At 33.1% G+C, this 10,071-nt stretch overlaps 1 long non-coding RNA gene across 1 annotated transcript in view; it reads right to left on the bottom strand.

The window, feature by feature from the left end:
* LOC123268596 overlaps positions 1-9,334 on the bottom strand; it is a 50,671-nt gene extending 41,337 nt beyond the window's left edge. Inside the window, exon 1 of the long non-coding RNA XR_006510260.1 lies at positions 8,875-9,334. This is a non-coding gene — a long non-coding RNA (uncharacterized LOC123268596). The remainder of the gene's footprint in view (positions 1-8,874) is intronic.
* Between the last annotated feature and the right edge of the window lie 737 nt (positions 9,335-10,071).

The raw sequence follows: 10,071 nt of genomic DNA, 5'->3' as shown, positions 1-10,071 counted from the left end.
TGACATGTAATCGGGGAGATCCAGGTTCGATTCCTGGCTTGGTTAATTTTTCATGGATTTTTCAAAGTTGCCCTTTATTCTCAGTAGCTTTCCATCGTTAATACTTAACATATAGTCGAACAGATACTAGCATTCACCAGCTAACTAGTGTTCAAGTTCGATGGTTGCCCATCGACCTAACTATCCGAAGACGAATTGTCTCAAATTGTTAGTGAAGATGGAATTTCCATCCACTTGAAATTAGATTTATACTAGCATGAAAAATGATCGAATAGGTGATAACGGGTTAGAAGAATTATAAAAATTTATTATTGTTATCATTATCATTGTTACCGAAATCTATTCATGCTTGGTTTGGAAGTAAATTTTTAATCCAATATAATTTAATTCTCAAACCAAACATATTTTCTTCGGATAAATAATAATTTCCCTGGCGGATTCGTGGTCACGATAAAATAATCGTGAAACGACGGTGAATGTACCGTGAATTCACAGTGTCGACAAATGATCGTCGAATGACCGTCACTTGACTATCGAACGGCCGTCATTTGACAGTGAACGACGAGTATCATTGTGAAAGCTTTTCACTGTTACTTTATGATTTTTATTCTGTATAGTTATCATACTTCACTCTTCGAAAAACCAAATTTTTACTTGACTTCTCCGATTTTTTACCTGAGTAAAAATCGTAGATCATCGATCGATCATCCGTCATTTGACAGTCATTCGAAAACATATAAATTGTCAAAAAACCGTAACTCGGTGGTATTAGATGCACCGTAGTCTGTAAGTGAAACGACCGTGAAACGAGCGTATAATGTCGGTAAGTCAGGAATTTTTTACTAGTCAACGATGAAAAAGTGTTGACTATATTTTATTTTTTTTATTTCATTAAAAATACTCAATGTTTATAAAAAAATAGGTAAATGAGAAATTTTCAGTAAATAATCGGGATGAAAAATTTTTAAAAAATATAAAATTATTGTAATTTTGTTTATTTCAAAGTAAAATCATAAAAAGTTAATCAGACTACATGCAATCAACAGAGATTCATCATTTCAATACTTTTCAGAAGAGTTTATGGCTTACAACAAGTGTTGTATTTTTTCATAGTATTAAATGAAAAACCATAATACTTTTTGTTTATGAAAAATATAATAATCAATATTATTTTTTTTTTTTTTTTTATCGGCAGATATTTTATTCAACAATTAATTAATAAATTATAATTTATTTTCAACTTAACTATAAACATATTTTCTGCACGTCAAATATTTTCACCGTAATTTCAAAATTCGAATCCATTATTAAAGATTTGAGTTTTTTTTTTAGAGACGAAAACTTTAATTTAAAAATTACGAACAAATTGTTTGTTATCAAGAAAAATTATTATGAGATATTTTTTTTAACAATTAAATTTTTAGGAATTTCTTTTCCAGATTTTTTTTAAACAGTTAATAATTTCACCGTAATTTCGAAATCAAGATTTTCGTAATCATCAAAAATTTGAATTATTTATTACGATTATTTTTTTGAAGTCATGGAAAAAATATAAATTTATTTAAGATATTTTATCTATACAATGAAAAAAATGACTTGGTTTTGACACTTTATGAGGTGACTGAATTAGTTGTGTCAAACTGTGTCTCAGATAGCCGAACTGGTAAAGTCTTGGGCGCGCAACTAGATGGGCCGGGATCGAGTCCCGGTCTAGACTGTCCAAAGTATTTTTTTCTATTTTATTGTCCGCGACAGTAGCGTAAAATTACCGTATTTCGACAGTATATTGAGCGTACAGTGTCGGTCATAACGTCGTAGATTCACTTGCGTATGCACCGTATATATTCAATAAATTTATAGTAAACATCGTTCACAACGGTATCCGCAGGGGACAAGCACTTAATGTATTTAGATGGGGCCGAATTTTGTCAGTCGGTTGGATATTTCAATACCAACTTAAAAGCGTGATCTACGGTATTTCATTTTTTTAATAAGGCAGCAATGTAAAAAGAATATGGGAGTGCACTCTTGCTTGTGTATCCTGAAGCCGAAATGAAGAAGCGGGAGTTTTTGAAAACGTAAAATTAAAGGTGATAATAATTTCATCCTCAAAAATTCAATAATTTTTACAAGCCTATAAGGTAAGAAGAGCCCCAATAGATGCTCAGGAACCAGTATATGATCACTCCATGTATTTGTATATCTATAGATAGATAGATAGATAGATAATAAACTTTATTGACCCTAGAGCCTTAGCTCCCTCAGGACCATCATAATTATACATTATAATCAGTGTAAAATACAGAGCATGTAATTACATAAATTGAAAATAATAAAATAATAACATATTATAATGAAATAATAACGTGAATTATAAATTATAAATTATAATCGTGGTAGATATGAGACAAGTTGCCAGAAAACCTGGTAATAGCACAGTTAAGCAAAACTAATATCATTCAATATCATTCAAGGCACAGCAGCATACAATAATGACAATCGAAGCTCAATATCATAAATTAATACTTTAGCAAATAACAATTATAGCACGCACTACAAAACAGTTCATAATTTTCAGCTTTAGTTACTTCTGGGGGTAGCGCATTCCAAATGCGTATCCCGCGGATAAGAAAAGAGTTCTCAAATATCCGACAATTAGATCTAGGCAGGCGTAAATAATCCTCCCTTACATCACCCCTCCTATTATACACACTTAGACATCAGGTCATCCCTGATATAGAGAGCAACTCCACCACCGCTCCGCAGGCACCGGTCATGACGATGAAGCACAAACGACGGCAGGAACACCATATCATCAGATATTAAATGATTTAACCAAGTCTCAGACACGGCAATAACATCATACTTATTCCCACGAAAATATTCTTTAAAAATCTCTAAATGACGCTCATTCCTTAACGATTGAGCATTAACATGACACACTCTCATACACTTTTTATTAAACAGAGGTCGCAGAGTGCCAACCACAATGTCAGACACGCCTCCAGGTGATGATGATGATGATACCGAGGGAGCAACTCGCTGCTAATCAAGCAGACCCCGCAAAGGACCTACTCCCGTTGAAGGTAACAGCTTCACTGGAGGCTTATCTTCCGCATACCGGACGTTAACACACGCAAAAGAAATCCAGACACTCCTAGCCTGGATCCTAGGATAAGCCTTACGCACATCAGCATGAAGCTTGTAAAGAGAAGAAGGATAACGCCTATGAACATACACAGGAGCATCAGGAACTTGCGCTTTAGGCATTACAGCACCCAGCTTCACAGGATTACTCCTTACACTCTTCATAACCTCATCAACAAACCTCTGACTGCCGAACTTAACGCGTACATTGCGATTCATAGCACCAGCCCTTCCAAGCCGCTCCAGTTTAACCACACATCTACCAACCATCTTTCTATATTCGTGAATATACTGGTTCCTAAGCATCTATTGGGGCTCTGACCTTAATTCATAAAAAACAATAATTAACAAATTTTTTCAAATAACTTGATGTACCAAAATGAATATTTAAAATATCTTTAACATTTACATCATAGCACCGAATGATCAAATATTGAAGTGCTCGGTCTATTGATTTTCGAGTTGGGGTTCGAGTCCGATACACAGTTGTTTTTTTTTTTTTTTTTTTTTTTTTTTTTATTGTACTCGAAAAACAAATGTTAAATTTAATTTTTGAACCTAATTTAAATTTATGTTAATTAAATAAAACTAATAGATATATAGTTAAGTAAATAGATAATAAGAAAATAGAGATGTAACGAATTTAAGCGGTAAAAAAATGAAATTATGTCTTTATATTGTAAGAAAAAATTAGAAATAAGACAGTAGGCTTTACTTTTAAGGTGAGTTCCATTAAAAAATTTTACCAAATTAGGAGTATTTAAATAAACAATTCAAAAAAATTATCACAAATTATAAAACAAAAAAATTTTTATTAATACTATCACAATGGTTTTTTTTCAATCTTTGAAACGACAAAAATTGAATCATACATCAGTTTGCAAAATATCACAGCATTACAATTTTTTATTACAAACATTATTATATGGTAGGATGTCTTTAATACTTTTTTCTAAATTATCTTAACAACAAACAATTGTTATTAATACTATCACAATGGTTTTTTTTCAATCTTTGAAACGACAAAAATTGAATCATACTATTTTTAAAATTTTTATTGCAACAAACAATTGTTATCAACACTATAAAAATTTTCGTTTAAATATTGCAATTTTTTATTACATACATTTTGATGTGCCTAAATTTTTTTAATAGTCATTCATAAACTTAGATTTTTTATATAATTTTCTTTGCTAACACATTAAAATATTTTTTTTTAGTGTCAAAAGTATACGTAGTTTAAAAATATGATTTTTAAGTATTAATAAGTGATGATGAAGCTCATTACATCAGTACAATATAAATTTTTGGCAAACGACTAGATTTATCAATTATTTACCCTTTCCGCTTAGCACTGATATCTTATTAGCATTAGCGGTTTTCATTTCTTCTAACTCGGTTTTGCGATTCAACAAAAAACACTGCTGCCGGACGAGAAAACTTATAATTTTTTCGGACAATTCTGCATTTAAAGCTTTGAAGTGTTTCAAGCAAGCACTTGAACTTAGTAATAATTCATTAGTAATAATTTCTCTGGCTATTCTGAGTATATTTTGTTCGTGGAGTCGTGCTTTTATACTATCATTAAAAAAAATTGTTGCGTTTACAATTTTTTGTTTTGTGACCGATGACAAGCTGAAATAGCCATTCGTGTCAGTAGTCAAAACAGACGACTTGCATTGCTGACAAGATTTCGTAAGAATAAGCTTACACAGATTACTTAGTGTAAGCAGCGCTATTCTTATTGCCGAGGCTGACGACTGTCGAGTATCGTGAGGCCCGAGATCTGTGACGTAAGGTCTTACCCCCAGCCCGTGACAAGACTCGCCCCCACTCAACGAGGGTTGAGAGGACTACGAGAGAGATTGTTAGGGGCATTCCGACGCCACCCTTCATGAGGACCTCACGCGATGGGTCCTAGTACAACGTCACCCAGTCATTGTCATCCCTTAATTATATTGGCTTTCATTAACTGTCACATTCCGTAGTCATTGTCGGGTTATTACTTGTAGATGTATAAATAAATATGAGTGGTATACAAAATATAAACCTCGAGTCTTACATTAGTAATTTTTCCGAAATTAATTCTTTCTCTGTAACTAGTTCACCATCATCACTTTCTTCTGGATCACCAAAAATTAAATTCATTTGTAGATCGAAATTATCTTCTGTGTCTTGCAGTTGTAATATTGGGATGTCATCTGTTATTGTCATCTCTTCTTCAGGAGTTAATGAACTGTAAAGGTTTTCAACAGAAGATGTTGGAGCGAAATGTAATAAATCCTGAAGATGGATGATTGTTGGAGAGGTTATTTTTTCGGAATTCATTCCCCGTAGGTTACTATTTGTAAAATTTGTTAAGAGTGACGTCTTAAAGGTTTAAGTATTATTTCTGAAAATTTGAATTCTTGGTTTCATATAATTTCTACTAGTGGCATTTCAAAAGAATTTTTTTCTGTCATAAATATTTCATTAAAATAATTATCAAATATCATTTAATTTCATAATCAATATAACTTAACCTAACCAAACAATAAATTTTACTTACACTTTTGGGTCGTTCGGGAACCTGTGAAATCGGCACGAATTTTTTTTTGTGTGTCGGCAACTATTAACGCAACACCAAGACATATTAATGTTCTTTTTCATACACACAATAACAATTTAATTAAAGCACGATTATAAATTTGCTTAGCGCTGCTATAAAACTGAATCGCAATTGATCACAACTCTTCACATCTCAGCAATACAAGCACGTGTTCGAAAATGGCGAACGTTCTGAACGATTTGTAGATAATATAGAAATTCTTACTTGTTATCTATAACTCAGGGCTACCAAATCAACGGTAGTGATTTTTCTCGAAATTTTGGTTTGTCAAGTTATCGGAGTGAATCAAACGGACTGACAAAATTCGGCGTGGAGGGGGCAAGAAGTGATTACCCCCTGGGTATCCGATGCTGACTGACAGATCGCTCGGTAAGAACGAACTTTATACGGTGAAACCGTATTGTAGAAATTCACTGGTTAATGATTAAAAATGTATATATCAATTGCGGAAGTTGGATTTGAGAAAACAGTCAAAAATATTTAATTACTGTTTATTTTATTTAAAGGCACAAGAATTATGTAACACGAGATTAAATAGCGATGGATTAAACGCACGTATATGCTGAGATCGTTTACAAGAATCGACTGTTACTAAGATTTTTTTTTACGATTTTTACTCCACCCAGCGGACGTTTGTTAAATTAAAAGATAATTCGACTCATCTATAGCGTATTTTAGTAGTCGTGCAGAAATTTAGAAACAGATAGAAAGAGAGAGAAGTTACTTTTTGTAATACCAACCGCGAAACTTGAATTTTTGAGCTATAGTTAAGAGGGATAAAATGAATGATATCTGGCCAGCTATAGTTGAGTCTACTTTTCTCGCACACGTATCGATAAGTGACATCTCTCTTTCTATCTGTCTTTGTTTTCCCACACAGATGCTAAAAATTACTATAGGATATTTAGTTTCGTTTACTTCTACAATCGTCCGCCAGGGAAAGTATAAATCGAAAAAAAAAATTTTGGCGACAAGTCGATTCTTGTAAACAAGATTTTTATATCCGCTTAAAAATATTGATTTAAACTCTAATAAATTTTGTTTACATTCTCTCAAATCTGAGTTTTGCCGTTGATATTACGACAAATTTTGTTCGATACAAATCCGCAAAGGTAGGTATTTTGGTAATAAACGAAGTGATGACACTCGTCTGAGGTTATGGATACATTCCCAACAAAATCAGGTACGTAATATCCGGTCTCGCTTCACTCGATCAATAACAACGTACTCGGTTTTGTTGAGAATGCGCCCATAATCTCCGCCTCGTGACGTCACTTCAGGCTTACCAAAATACCTTTTTTTGCTCGACGGGCAAAAAGCGTCAACTTTCAGCCCGCTGCGCTAAGCGAAGTTGCCGCTTTCTGCCTTCGTCGAGCAAAAAAATAGTATACACTCCACGGGAAGTAAATAAGAAAGCCTCAGATCACATGTTTGTTGACCTCGGCTTCGCCTCGGCCAACAATTACATGTGATCTGAGACATTTCTTACTTTACTTCCCTAAGTGTGTAATATACTAATTCTTGCTCTCCTAGCCAAAAGTACGCTCTTTCTGGACGCATTTTACTCCAGAAAGAGCAACATTTGTAGCTCGTTTTGGCGCATGCCCGCTACGCATATTTTCTGACCGGACAGCACAGAACCTCGCATTTTTTTCATATTTTCGTGGCGCGAATTTCAACTGTCTAACAGTCACAACATCGTCCGCATGTAACATGTCAGCGTATAAACTAACCAGAATATGTCAAAGTAATAAAAAATAATTTATAACTAGATTATTATTAATGAACTATTTAATAATAACACTACACAAATGATTTATATAAAAAGTTTATACAAAATAAAATATAAAAGTTTTGTGGACTTTATTTGCTTTCTTTTATATTTTGACAGCTAGTCAAGCAATGTTTATAAAACAATAAGTACATGTACTCTACAAGCTTCTAATAATTTAATTTTAATCTTTCTTAGTCGTCGATTACTAATTAAAAATTAATTTTTAATCAACTCAAAAAAATAAATTCTGTTATTAGAACGAGTTTAAATATTTGTGCCAAGTTCTGTGCATTTTATCACTCTTAATTAGAACAGTTGTTAGAAAACTTTAAAATAATATATTTTTTTTTTAATTTATTAATTTTTATTTTTTTTTTTTTATGTCCGCCCCGACCACCAAAGCCTCGGCTTTGCAAAAGTCGGGCGGCGCCCCCTTCGCGCCCGGCAAAACCCCTTCCACGGAGTTGCGTTCTTTCGGTTGGAGAGCAAGAAATAGTATATTACACACCTGTGGCAAGAAAATGAGAAATGTCTCAGAACACATATATGTTGCCCGAGGCGAAGCCGAGGTCGACATATATGTGATCTGAGATATTTATTATTTTCCTGCCATAGGTTTGTATACTATTTTTCTGTCCGACAGAGGTGGAAAGCGGCAATTTCGTTTAGCGCAGCGGGCCGAAAGTTGCCACTTTCCGCCTGGAGGGCAGAAAAATAGTATACAACCCACGACCAGAATGTTGGATGCCCTGACGTATGTGATATGATGGCCATCATATCCCATGCGCCAGGAAATCCAACTTTCTGGCCTAGGGTTGTAATATACTAATCTTTTCGCATACGTATCGAAAATAACTATTTTGATACTAGTGCGAGGTAACTTAACTAAAGTATAGATTGCCAGAAATCGTATTCTTTGCGCTCTCTGTATGTTGCTCGAAAATCCAACGTTCGCGGTTGATATGACAAAAAATGTATTTTTGAAACAAGTAAAGTAATAACTTGATTGAATCAATGTGAAATTGGCTAAAGAAATTACTATCATCTTGAATCAATTTTACCTGCCTGAAATCAAGAGAAAAAATTAATAGGGTAAAAATGGATTCGTACTTTGTTTGAACACAATAAATTACTCGATTAAAGGATGAAATTCTTGAATAGATATTTTTTGATCTCCATCCAAGAGTTATAATTTATTCATTCAAATGAAACTTTTTCTTTGATCAAGGAATGTAAATATTTTGAAACAATATTGAAATTTTGAAATTGTGCAAATCAATGTCTTTATGAATTCCAACATTAATAGACTTCTCATTATTATAACAATTATATGTATTATACTTACTATTCTTGTGGAAAATTCAATATCTTTTCGTATAAGTAAACATAACATACTAATTAACGATAATTTCCAAGATTTCCATGCATATGAAATGTGAACGTATACATGAATACGAAATGAAATTGCAAGTTCCCGGTCCTCTCAGTAAAAGCAAAATAATTACCCAAACATTAATCCTCAAATGGAATGACTACAATTATAAATAACAAGATAATGACAGTAATTGATATAAAAAAACATATGTGTCTATCAACTGTGTAATATAATGAAAGTGCGGGCGAAATAAAATAAAACAGTAAGCGGGGTGAAAGAAGACGGTCTGTGATGGTATGGTTGTCATTAACTACATGACGCTGCCGTCGACGGCGCAAGCGTCGCATCGACCAGCCACTACGTCACTCACTGAAGTATCCGGCTCTGAATTCGCCACTCTGGGCTATACTGCTCGAGCGAAAAAGCATCATCTGGCTGGCTCCTGGCGTTGACAATAAGAGTAACTGAGACGGAAATATACACCGGTGCACATATATGTGCCTCAAGAAAAATGTGGATTATGATTATGATTATCATCATGATACAGCATAAAAAACTTAGAAATGTCTTTTGAAGTAAGTTGACATGCAACAAGAGTCAAGTTTTTCTATTATGCTCCTTTTCATATCTTTTGTCTTGTCAATTCAATTGTACCTCGGGTATCAAGTACCATTATAATTCTTATAATTATCACTATAATTTTTATCGTAACTTATGAATTAGTAAATTACAATGGTGGATAAAACGGTCCGCCGGAAAAATTAATTAATGAAATGGAACTTTTTTTAACGGAGTAAATAAAAAGCATGTTGTTTCTAGGAAAATCCACGAAACATGAACTGGTTTTTATAGTGGATTAAAAAGTTTCATTTTCTAAAAATTGGAGACACGATTTTCAAAGATTCTATATAGAGTTGTTGATTACATTTTCTTCGAAAAAGCTCAGTTTAAAGTTTGAGTCAAATAAACACGCGAAATATTTACTTCTTGGTATTTCAATCTTCTGTTGTAGAATTCAGGGATTTTCGTGTAAATTCGGTGCGTATTCAAAGTATCTGGAATTTAAAGACAATTTTGTAAATGACTTTAGTTTCACGGTGTAATTAGTGTTTAAATTTATACAATTTAAAGTCGAAAGATAAAACACATTTTGTATAATTTCAAAGC

The sequence above is a fragment of the Cotesia glomerata genome, linkage group LG7, assembly GCF_020080835.1.
Source record: "Cotesia glomerata isolate CgM1 linkage group LG7, MPM_Cglom_v2.3, whole genome shotgun sequence".
NCBI classification, from domain to species: Eukaryota; Metazoa; Arthropoda; class Insecta; order Hymenoptera; family Braconidae; genus Cotesia; species Cotesia glomerata.
This window is presented reverse-complemented; position numbering and strand designations above follow the sequence as displayed.